The sequence below is a fragment of the Acinonyx jubatus genome, chromosome D1 (genome assembly GCF_027475565.1).
Source record: "Acinonyx jubatus isolate Ajub_Pintada_27869175 chromosome D1, VMU_Ajub_asm_v1.0, whole genome shotgun sequence".
In the NCBI taxonomy this organism is placed as follows: domain Eukaryota; kingdom Metazoa; phylum Chordata; class Mammalia; order Carnivora; family Felidae; genus Acinonyx; species Acinonyx jubatus.
Window position 1 is genome coordinate 111,699,886 of NC_069390.1, and position 12,507 is coordinate 111,712,392.

A 12,507-nucleotide genomic window follows, 5' to 3' on the forward strand; every position below is an offset into this window, starting at 1 on the left:
AGGACTTGTTGGAGCCCAGTAGAGAGTCACAGGGGTGTTTATGATGAGTTGCGCAGCCCGCAATGGGTAAACTATACCAAGGAGCCCCTGGATTCCACCCTGTTCCTCCTACTTTTCCCGAAGCTACGGAGGAATCTGCACGTTTCTCTGTGACAAACATACAAGCAAGCAAACCGAAAGTTTATGGAGTGCTAAGGCCTGTTAGTTGAAAAAACAATACAGGGAGGTCATTCTAAGGATCAGCATATGACTATCTAGTTCTTAGTAATTTAGCCAGTTGATGGAAATCCTGACTTGTTGAGCACATGGGTGCATTTTCAACATTATTCTGGAAGAAGGTGGGCACCTGTCTCTGTAAGAAGCTTCGAGGTCTCTCCTGGTGGCCTCTCTCTAGTCCTGGGCCAGTGGATTGCCCTGGTGTGGTTCAAGGCCACTCACTGCCCCCGGACTCGGTCTTCAGCAGATGACTCCGTGCTGGGGGACACTCCAGCTCCTCTCTGAATATGAAAGGCTGCTTTAGAGAGTTCTTCTCTGATGTGTTCCTCAGGCCAGCAGATCAGCATCACCTGGGAACTTGCTAGAAAAGCACATTCTGCACCACCCTAGACCTGCCGCACGAGGGACCCTGCCTGGGATTCGGAAATCTATGTGTGAGTAAGCCCTGGGGTTCCACGGGCCCTCAGGAAGTACTTAAGGAAGCACTCTGAGCAGCGCTTCTGAGAGATTGCATGACTGTTGCTGGGGCTCCGAGCTTCCTGGAAAGATCTTGAGATCAGTGTTCTACCCCTCTTCCAGAAGATTCGTGGTGCGTGCTGGCGTACGAAAGACTGTAAGTGGTCCTGTGGAGAATAAACTGTTTAAGTTTGTGGAACAAGATTTCCCAAACATATCTGAACATGGAAGGTCATTTTCTTTCTTTCACTTTCATTTTTAAAGAGAATCTTTAACTTGATTTCAGAAAAAAACTTCCTCATTTGCTTGTTTTCTCTTCTCTAGATTAGAGAGCTAGATGATAGATAGATAGATAGATAGACAGATGATAGATAGATGGGTAGATACATAGACATAAATAGATACAGACCTACTATCAGGATTATTTCCCAATCCTGTCTCTGCTCCAGTCTCAGTTCCAAATTCCCAATTTGATTGGTGTTACTCAGATCAGTGTCCTTCCGTTGTGGCCAGATCATCAAATCCAAATACCAAATGTCTCTTTGGAGCTTACCGATGGGGGTAAGCGTGGTATTCAAGAGAAGCTCGTTATGAGTTGGGCAGTTGGTCCTTGTAGGATCTGCTGTAGAATATGTTGGCTAAAGCACAGAGAGCCGGCTTGTGCACACAGATATCCGTGAATGCCGTGAGGAACCGAAGCGACTTTTTCTTGAGAAGGAATATCACGTCTACAAACGTTGGAGGCCGAGTAAGAGCTACCGTCCAACATCACTCAAGTGGCCTTGCGGCTAGTAAGACTCTGTGTAGCACATAATCGGGGGACAAGTTTGCAGAACCTCTTGACGTGAATCCGTAGGCCAGACGGTTTTGAAACCGGAAAACAACCTGATTTTAGGGACTCATCACGAGGCGGTGGGATTTACAATAGTTCCACTAGGTGGCACTGACAGTACTCTTTCAAAGACTGTAATTGGATTAAGTCACCAAAATAGTGCTGTGTTGTTTAGTGTGGGGATGAGAAGCACGGCCAAATCACCGATGGTTTAATTCCTGACACAATGCCATCGATTTTGGATAAGGTTTGTGCCCCTGTCATGGACTCCCTCAGCTACAAGGCTTCCTTCAAGGAGATGGGAGTCAGAGTGGGGTGTCCTGCCAAGCCACTGAGACTGTGGCCAACGCTTGGAGCCGGGACTTGTGAGTCACCACAGGCCTTGGAGGGTAGACTGGAAAGCGAACCACAAAAATACACAACGTTCGCAGAACACGGAACTGCCCGCTAAAGAGGAAACAAAGCAGCCGGCAACAAAGAGGAAGAAGTCCCCAAACCGCTGGGCCGACCACCTGGGACAATCACTTCTCGGAGGAAGAGAATGCTTGAGGTTTCCAAAGTTTCCTTCTCCCACGTGACTTAGTTTTTCTCATTTTTTTGGACTTTTCATGCCTGATGTGCCGGAGTGTGCCAAATGCTGATCTAGAATTCCTCACTGCTCATAGAGCACTTTGATTCCACCTGATGGGCAGAATTATGCCCTAAGACTACATACTCAGAGAAGGGAAATGTGCATATGTTTAAAATTCATTATAACCCACTCTGGAACCAATCTTTTCATGATGTCACCACACGTCAATGGAACAAGAAACATCGTTAAGTACGCGGCATCCAGCCAGTTGCTGAGCGTCTGAAGTCTTGGTTGTAACGGAGCTGGGTTCACACGGATCCGCCTGCTAAATGTTAATAGTTGTTCAGGTATGAAGATATTACGGTTCCTGTTTTTCAAGCTCCACGTTGGGTGCAAGACATCATCCAAGCTTCCCTAGCTATGTCCCTACCTCCTGTGCCAGAAAGACTTAAAAAAATCAGTAATGAAAGTGTGTTTTCATTTATTTGTTTTTTAATTATTATTATTATTATTATTATTTTTAAAATATTTATTTATTTAGGGGAAAGCACAAGTGAGGAGGGGCAGAGACGGGGACCGAGGATCCAAAGCCGGCTCTGTACTGACAGCAGAGGGTCCAATGTGGGGCTCAAACTCATGAACCACGAGATCATGACCTGAGCCAAAACCAAGAGTCGGACACTTCACCGACTGAGCCACCCAGGCACCCCTGTGACCCTTCCAGTTCTATCTCAAAAGGACTTACTTTCTATGGTTAAAGGCACGGACCTTCCAGGTCGTATGATTTAGCCCGCCTGTGCCTCAGCTGGCTGGGTCCCCAGTGGCTTGTGCTGGCAAAGCAATGGAGGGAAAAAGGATTCTGAGAGCTCTAAGTACCTCTGAGCACATGGGGTACTGTGTGTATGCTTATGTTGGCTCTGTTTCTGGAAAGTCCTGGTCTGGACCATTTCAAGCTGAGCTGCGGGCCTGGACACCGAACAGAATCTTCACCTCTAGCCACGCTCACTTTTCGGAGTCCACTCATCAGGCTTTATCCCTTAATAAGTAAGATCCCCGCTAAGTAGTTTGTTCCCAGTTTCACAGGGAACTTATAAACTGATGTATGGCTTGAGTAACAGCAAGATAAAATGAAGGCCAAGGAAGCAGGGCCACGCGGAAGTGACATGCTGGGCCATATTTTACAGCAGCAGCAATGGAAGCAGGCTATTTGGGCGACACACGGACTCGGGACTTTCTGTAGGATTAGCTGGAGAAGGAACTCATAAGTCAGCTATTTTCCTAGAATTGCGTTATGCACTGTGTACATGTGTTTTGTTTCCGTTTGATGTTTTACAGTTAAGTTTAAAACATTTCCTGAAATCTTCCAATGCAGCCAATTTGGGGGTGTGGGGATATGACGATATCGTGTGTCCTTTGTTTACCGAAGATGAAAAAAATTAGAGGAACTGGCTAGATCATCTGATTCAAGTCTGTCATTTTACAAATGAGAAACTGAGGCCCTGAGGGAAAGAATGGTCTCTCCAAGATCATACAGTTGTCTTGGAGACTTTCCATAGAAATCATCACCGCCCTGTCTCTGTTCGGCTTGTCAATTCCCCCGCCTTCCGTGGGCCAGCATACTATGTGTGGAGACAGCCACGACTCGTCAAAGCTCACGAAACACACTTCTTTCTTCCGAAAGGAGACCAGTAACGCGATGTTTCAAGGGGAGCTGTATCTATATGACTTTGGGTAATTGTCCGGGCCAGATTCTCAGCCTTTGTGGCTCATCATCTCCCCACAGCCGAGGTCATTTGACCTTGACTGACCTTGGTCAGGAGCAATTGAGGGAGAGCCAGTTCAGCCTCCTGGGACCCAGCAAAATATTTTCTCTGCCAGGACAACTTTGGCTTTGCATCCAATTTTGACAACTCGGTTTTTGTGTTCTTCTTGAGTTGGGGTCCCTACTTTGGCTACAAACTGTACCCCTCTTCACTCCCCATACCGTCGTCCCCACTTTTCAATACTCTGTGCCCAGCGCATTCTGTTTGTGATTTGCCAGACTTGAGTAACTCAAGTTCTGGTCCTTGCCTCCACCCTGAGGTTGGGTCCCCCAATTTATCAATGAGGGGTTGGCCTTTTCCTTCGGTGAAGACATAAATACTGAGACAAATACATACACCTGTCTCAGCTTTGTTTCCGTCCTGAATGTCTTAAATTTTTCGTCTCCCTCTTGCTCTCTGAGGTCAACTCAGCTTCTTCACAAAGAAAATAGCTGTCAGCTGCAAAGATCTGCCCCTGCTCGATGCTCGGGCACGCAACCTGGAGCCTTACTCTGGACAGCGTCAGCACAAAGCCGATCACAACCTTTGCTCCTCCCAGCTATCAGTGTCGGCTCCTAGAACTATCCAGAACTATCCAGGTTCTCTGATGCCCTCACAACCCACAACCACCTTAAGCCTATACCTGTCTCTGACATCTATGAGAGCCTCTCTTTCTAGAAGATTCTTTTCTCTTCCTCTCTGTGGCTTTGTTTGGCACTTCAGGAAATCTCAACCCATAGGTACGGGCGCCCGACCCTATGGACCATCCCCACCCACTGTATGCAGCAGCCCCTCGGCCAGCACTCGGGACAAACATATCGAGGGGCCCACCCTGGTTGAACAGGCCAGTGCAGGAGCCCATCCAGGCCATGGCAGCGGGGAATTCAGAGGACCCATGATCTAGAGCAATTCTGTGCAACAAGAAATAAAACACAATTCACATACATAATTTTAAATTTTGTAGTAGCCATATTAAACAAATTAAAAACAGATAAAATGAGATTTCACGATACATTTTATTTAATTCAATATATCCAAAATATCAGTATTTCAAATACAGTTAAAATTTTTAAAAATTAATGATGAGATATTTACATTGTGTTTTTTTACACTTACAGCGCATCTCAGTCCTGATTAACCGCATGTCCAGTGCTCAGTAGCCTGGTGGCTATGAAAGAGACACGGCAGGAAGCGTGTGGACGCAGGAAGGCCACGTGGCCGGCACCGTGGAAGACTGTGGCCTCTCACTGTCCATCCTCTCAGTTTCTCTCCTCTATTAGCTGCCTGCTGTCTTCCAAGTTAGATTTGTGATTCCGCATCTAATCCCAACTGATGAGAGCCCTCAGCTCCTTTGTCCAGTTTGTCACCCCAGCCTACCAACCCTTTGCTCTTCCCGAGGTCCCAAAGGGGCTGTTGGAGGGACCTGCACAACCATGGGAGTATGAAGTCCCCACCTCTGGAGGATGAGTGGGTGATGGGAACACTGTAGTAGGGAGGCCAGAGCTGGTGCTGTAACGGGTACAGGTACCATCTATGAAACTGTGTGCACCCAGGCAGTGCCTAACCCACCCGGGATCCTGGTGCACAGCCCGCAGGGAGACTCGGCCTCTCGGGTCTCAGCTATAGAGCACATCCCGCCGTAAATGAGGTTGTACTCACAGTACTGGACGTTGATACTTTTCCAGCTGCCACAACTGTTGAAGTGTTTCACGTGTGTTCGTTTACTTACTGTCACAGAAGTTCCGTTTCCCTTCCTACTTTAGAAGTGAGCAACCAAGCACAGAGAGGTTAAAGGCCTTGTTCTGAGTCATGCAGCTGTTGGGGGAGGCTTGGGACTTAAATCCCGGATATTCAGACTGAAATAATGCCTGGTCTGACACTCCGTGGACCCCCAGGCACGTAGCAAGGACAAGCACCAGGCTGCTACTTGAACACCGGGGAAGACGGGGTGGGGGTGGGGGTGGGCCGTGGGCGGCGGAGTCACGGCTCCCGCTAAACCAGAGACGCGGACGTGGAGCTCATGGTCAGAGCAGGAACTGAAGTCACGCTTTCGGATTTGCAGCCGCGATTTGTAAGCACTTCCTGTTCCCACAACGTACAGGCCACTTCTCTTCGGTCTGGTTGAATGAGTGTTTGTGTATCTGTTCTGCTTCTTGAGGATCTGAAATTCTATTTCAAAACTTCCAAGAAGGAGCACTATGGAATTAACAATAAAAACATCCATCATCCACTTCTCTACAGTCAGAAGTCCTGCCTCCCTTTGGTTCTGGGCAAAGTGAGGGTTGTTCCTACGGTGGTGGAGACCGACTGGTGAACAATCGTGCAGTCTATACCGAGAGCGGATGTCCGCACAGAAACGCACTATGCAGACAAAAGGCAAGAGTATCCAATAAGGATTTATTATTATTTGGCCATTATTTGTCTGTGAAATATGTCTTAAGGCTTATTGGAGGAAATAGGTTTTGTTTTTTTTTTTTTTAACTAGATGTGTTATTTAGGCTAGTTTCAAATCTGATCTGTTATTTCCTAGATCTATCCTAGGGGAAAGACCCAGTGGCTTCTAACTGCACAGAGATGAGCCGGTCATGAAGGATTTCTCCCAAGGAGGGGTAAGGACTCGATGGGGTGACGGAGACGCTGACTCTGGAGTATGGCCCACCTGAGACTCAAACCCTGTTGAGCCCTCAGGACGGGCACACACGGGGGCTGTTAGCATCTGGCCCTTTACTAAACCCGTAACTTCCCACACCCACACAGGTCAGCCGTGCCCCGTGACCCGTCCGCTGAAGCACAAGGCGGTCACGTTTTCCAACCACGTGCCTGTCTTTATTTGCACACCGGGAACTCAATCAACTGAGCACTCATGACATAGCCCAGAACACCAAATCCGGAGTCTAATCCCATTGTCATAAAACCATGTGGAGTAGATGTAGTCATTCCATAATCCGCACATTCACACGGCCTCACCCTCAGTTACGGCACGGGGAGCCTGTCCAGCGCTGCCGGGGGGATGTGCTGGCCCATCTCTGTGCCCATCTCCAGCCTTCGATTCCTTAATCCCACCTCCCTGGGAAGAGAAAGAAGAAGGTGTTTCCCTTGGCGGTACAATCACTGATGAGTCTTTACGTGCTGAAGAAGAGCTAAGGCTTTGGTGCCGGGGGCAGAAACACACCCAGCAGGAGCCTGGGTTTTACACCCGCTGAATGCCTGTTAGTGAACATGAAATCACAGTAATCAGAGTTGAGTCATGCTCGGCAAGGCCCTCGCTAGATGCCCTCCAGACTACCTGTCACCCACATTTCTTAGAGTAAAATTCAACTTCGTTCCTCTTCTGCGGTAACTCTGTGTACATAGCCGACTTCTGCTTTACTGAGGCTGTTGGTGTATTTCTCAGACAGGAGCTGCAATTAGGTTTGGATGTAAACCTGAGCCAAGCCACCCAAGCAAGGAGTTCAAGTAAAAAGTGACAGAAACATAATTAGTCAATCATGTGAATTGATGTGCAGGTTGGAGTCACAAAATATCAGGTTATTTTTAAAAAGAGGGTTGGACAGCCGTGCACAGTAGGTGAATAAAGCCCCTGACCACAGGGAACACAGCTGGCGCTCAAGGGGTGAGGAGGGTGGAAAGTCATGTGTCTCTGGAATTGATTGGGCCAGTGAGTCTTTACCCAGCTGCTCCCTGGGGCCCTGGAGCTGTCATGTAATGTCCAGGCAGTCACCAAATTCAGACTAGACACAGGTGCTTATGGTTTTATGTGGCACTGAGCAGTTTCAGTCCTTATCTGCAGCAGAGGACAGCAACTTCAATGTGTCTTCCCATGGGCGGTGGTCCCCATGGGCGGTGGTCCCCATGTCTGCTGGTCCCCATGGCTGCTGGTCCCCATGGTCACTGGCCCCCATGTCTGCTGGTCCCCATGGGTGCTGGTCCCCATGGGCGGTGGTCTCCATGGGCGGTGGTCCCCATGGCTGCTGGTCCCCATGGCTACTGGTCCCCATGTCTGCTGGTCCCCATGGGTGGTGGTGGTCCCCATGTCTGCTGGTCCCCATGGGTGGTGGTCCATATGGGTGGTGGTCCCCAAGGGCGGTGGTCCCCATGGTCACTGGTCCCCATGGTCACTGGTCCCCATGGGTGCTGGTCCTCATGGCTGCTGGTCCCCATGGCCACCATCCCAAGGATGATGGTGAGTTGGGGACTGGATAACATCATTTTCAGGCCAGGGCCAGTCGCATCCAGCCGTCATTCTACTTGTGCGAGAATCAGACTGACTGCAAAGCCTCCCAGGCTCCTGGCTCAAACTCGGAAAGACCTTCGTATATGTTGTGTGTATATGTAGGCTCAGTGGCCTGGAGGAGGGGCTCGCTCCCAGGACCCGGGGGGTCCTGGGGGTGGAGGGCATGAGGGTCCTGGAGACTAGAAGGCCACTGTTCTTTGCAGCTCTTTATCCTGCTGGAGACAGCTGTGCCCAAATGACACCTGGGAAATGCATCTGCCCAAAGTCGGACAGATTCAACGGCACAGAAGTGGAGAGTGTTGTCGGGGGCGTGTTGTGTGTGTGCACTCGGCAGGGGAGGTGCTGGGAGCGTCTAGACCACAGCGTGGGCCACAGGAGGGGTGCGTACATCCTACATCCTCCGCAAGCTAAGGGCGTGGCTCCATGCACAGGGGAGGTCAGCGTCCATCCCGGGAAGTTAATGTTACACTATCTCACTCTGATGAGTTAGCTTCTTCCTCCCACAGTTAACCCAAGTTTTCCTCAGGTATCAGACCCTGACCGATAGGAAGGAAGAGAAACACAGCGAGCCCACCCACTGCATTTAGGGCTCATTTACTTTACAGAAGAGCACCTGGTGTATTGCCCACAGTGAGAAATATTCTGCCCTTTCTGTCTCCAGTCCTGCAAAACCAATTTCTGGAAAGCCTGCTGACTCTCGAGTGGGCATCTCGTGGTAACAATGAATTAGGACGAGTTTTGTTACTGCATGATGGCTGAGCCAAGACAAACTGGACCGAGACGATACAGCCCTGGAACAGGCTGAAGCTTGTACGTCATTTGTAGTGTTGAAAGTGACTAATTTGGGAAAAAAGAAAACCAATTTACAGCATAAGCCAATTTTATTACAGAGATATGCTTTAAAGCAAATGCTTCACGAATAACCCAGACACTCGTGCTCCATGCTGCGTCTCTTGTGGCAGTCCACATACCTGACCTCCCAGCCCGGAGCACGCGTTTTACCATCAAGGTCCCCTTCCAGGAGGGTGGAATACCATCCAGGAGATTCGGAACAAGACGACGAGGAGGGTCTTGGACAATGTGGGGGTTAGGGATACCCTAATCAAAATCTGCATCTCACTTTTGACTCCCCCTCCCCAAAACTTAACTACTGATACCCTACCGTTGCCCGGAAGCCTTAGGATAGATCACATATGCAGTCAGTTAACAGTCACGCAATGCAGTCAATTAACAATAACAACACGGTGCAGTCAATTCACCACAGCAACGCATTGCAGTCAATTAACGATAACGCATTTTGTATGTTATACGTACTATATACTGTATGCTCCTAATGAAGTCCGCTAGAGAAGAGGAAACGTGGTTAAGACAACGCTAAAGAAGGAAAATACGTTTACAGTCCCGCGGGTGTATTTACTGGAAGGCGGTACAGCCGGGCTGGGCGGGGCTGGGCGGGGCTGGGCCAGACACTGCGCATGAGCAGAGGCGCCCGCACGGCCTGCCCGCACGTGTAGTGGTCGCCTGGCGGCCGCAGCCCCAGACACCCCGACCGGGGAGCCCCGGAGGACCCCCCGGTCGGGGAGGACCCGGCCCCCAGCGTCTCCAGGCCTGACCTCCCCTGGGAACCGGCCCCTGCAGCCCAGGCCCCTCCTCCCAGGTGCGAAGGGTCAGCGCACAGGACCCCCGCGCTCCCGGACTGGTAAGGTCTTGTGCCGACGGAGTGGGGAGGGGGCGCGGTTGGGAACTAAGGCCTTGTGGCTTCTGCCGTCAGCACTTACAGAAAGAAAAGCGTAGAAGTGGACCCGTGCCGTTCAAACCCAGTCCTTCCAGGACCGCCTGTGTACCCCTGTCTGGCGACCCTCCGGGACGCCCCTCTTGTTCCAGGGGCCAGCCCTCCTGGAGGAGCGCGCCGGGGCATTCAGCAGTCTTGCTGGCACACCGGCCTTCACGCAGCAGGACGGTGCCTGACCCCTCCAGTCTGCTCCTCGGACCCCACGCGCCCCGTAGTATTTATCCCTCGTTTGTCCTCTGCCCTTCTGGCTCTTGGCACAAAGCAGGCTCATGTCTGCCTCAGGGTCCTTGCACCTGCCGTTGCTCCGTGGAGCCCAGTCCCCTGGTTCTTCGCACTGCGGGTGGGTCCCGGACGGGCCACCCTGTCCCCTGCCCACCTGGTCTGTCACATCGCAGCCCCAGCACCCGTGCAGGGCCGCGCGCCCTAACGGTCCACCAGTGGATTGTGCGTTAGGAAACCTGGGCCACCGTCCTGCTGATCAGCTGTGAGCCCTGGGAAAACGCACTTTGCCTGTTAGGGCAGCAGTCTTACCTGGGAGGGATGGAGGGTGATTCCCCCACCAGTCTGTGCACCATCCGGGAGGCCCCCTAAGGCACGTGTGGAGGGCGGGGCATTGGTAAGAGGGGGCCTTGGTGGGAAGGCTCTGGGACCCTCCCACCCAGCGCCACCTCGGCAAGGCCCACACAGTCCTGAGAGACGCAGGAGGGAGGGGGCCGGCGTTCATCGGCGGCGAAGGGACGATTCCACCCACTGCTTCCAGCCTCCGTTGCCCCCCCAGGGAGTCACAGGCCAGGAAGAGTCCAGTTCTCCTGGCCTGACCCCTCGGCCACACCAGCCCTAACCGACGCTCAGTTCCACAGCTGGGTGACCCCGGGGAGTGGGGAGCCGGGAGCCGAGCCGCTCTGTATGAAGGAAGGCTGCGTTTTGCTTCTGGAAGGGGGAAGGACGTTTGCAGGCAAACACAGAACGTCGAACCGGAGCGCCGTCCTCTGCCCGCGACTGCTGGCAGGGGTGTCTTCGCGTCCGCCCCACGGAGGCGCGTAGCACGCACCCCCCCCCCCCCCTCCAGGGCAGGGTCCGTTCACCAAGTCTGTTGGACCTTTCGACCTTCACAAGACTCCCGTTTCTGGAGAACACTTAGCACACAGCGAGCTGCGAACCGGCCGAGGGTCCGTCCTACCTCCCGCGTGTCGTCTGACTTTGGCGGTAGTTGTGTTACTAAGCCCCCTTACCCTGGAGAAAACCGCAGCCCACACAGGTTATAGGCGCGCTGGCCAAGACGGAGGGAGGACAGGCTGCCGACGGCGGCAAGGAAGCAAACGGTGGTGGAAAGGAAGTCTGGAAAGCAAAATGACCCTCAGGTGAATCCCCTCGGTGGCTGGTCCGGTGGACCCCGTGTCCGTGGACTAAGGGACGTCCCGGGTTGTGAAAAACACCTGGGCTGTGCGTGGGGCCCTTCTGTAGACAGCAAGTCTCCGTGCACAGAGAAGACTGGGTTATTTTGACTCTCGCACATAGAACAGACGGAAACGTTAAGTAAAAGCAACACGTTTTAGACGGATCTGGGGTTCACATGAAGATAAGGCCCTCGGGGGCTGTCTGTCCCTTTGCAGGATCGAAGGTGGTGGAGTCCCGGTCCCAGCCTCGGCGCCACCTGGCCGGGCTGGAGGGACTCGGAACCTGCCTCTCGCCGCGAGACTGTGACTCCTTCCCGGGAGGTGACACTGCCGGGCTGGACGTGCCCACCTCAGGGACACTTCGCGTGTCACTCGTGTTCGTAGAAGGCGGGCTTGGGGAGGGGCCAGAGGCATCCGGGCAGAACCAGTTGGAAACGGACAGAATCCAGGTCCTTTGGGAACCCAGGCGACCCTGCCCTGTGCGCTGGCCTTCACAACTAACAGCCGTGGTCTCGCTCCTTGCTGCATCCCCGTGGGGGACAAACCTTCTAAAAATGTCACAGAGAATGGAAAAGAGCGTTATTCGAGCCACGGTAGGGACAGGTGCCTGGGTTACACGGTTTTCACAAGGAAGAGAGGCTCCCGGGAGGGGACATTTGGCACAGGGTTATGTATGGCTCTTACATAAAGACTTACAAACCATCCTCACGAGGGACATTCCAGAAAGTTACACACTTTACGTTACGTTTTCAATACGTGCAAGTATGTTCAAGTGTAATCTTAAGGGAGCCAGGGAGGTTTTTGGTTTTTCTCACCTTTGTGTTTAGAATGCTGCTTTTTGGTTATTTATTTTTTTTAACAAATAATAATAATAATATTTTTTAAATAATAAAAAAGCAGATCTGCAATGTGTGCTCGGGGCAGAAACAGAGCCCGTGCTGTGAGGTTTCACGGAATCATTTTGACCTTGGTAAATGTTAAATGTTAACGTAAAAAATTGGAAAATGTCAAATGTTAATGTAGGGCTTCCGTGGGAGCCCAGGAGCAGGGCCACAGACGTCAAAAGTAGAAAATTTCCGGGCCGCCTGGGTGGCTCAGTCACTTAAGCGTCCAACCTCGGCTCAGGTCACGATCTCACGGTTTGTGAGTTCGAGCCCCGCATCAGGCTCTGTGCTTGGAGCCTGCTTCGGATTCTGTGTCTCCTTCT

The 12,507-nt window shown here is 51.7% G+C and overlaps 1 protein-coding gene across 1 annotated transcript in view; it reads left to right on the plus strand.

The window, feature by feature from the left end:
• Positions 1-9,591: 9,591 nt before the first annotated feature.
• MMP12 (matrix metallopeptidase 12) overlaps positions 9,592-12,507 on the plus strand; it is a 44,987-nt gene continuing 42,071 nt past the window's right edge. Inside the window, exon 1 of the mRNA XM_027051956.2 lies at positions 9,592-9,810. The gene's annotated coding sequence lies outside the window, so the exon portion shown is untranslated. The remainder of the gene's footprint in view (positions 9,811-12,507) is intronic.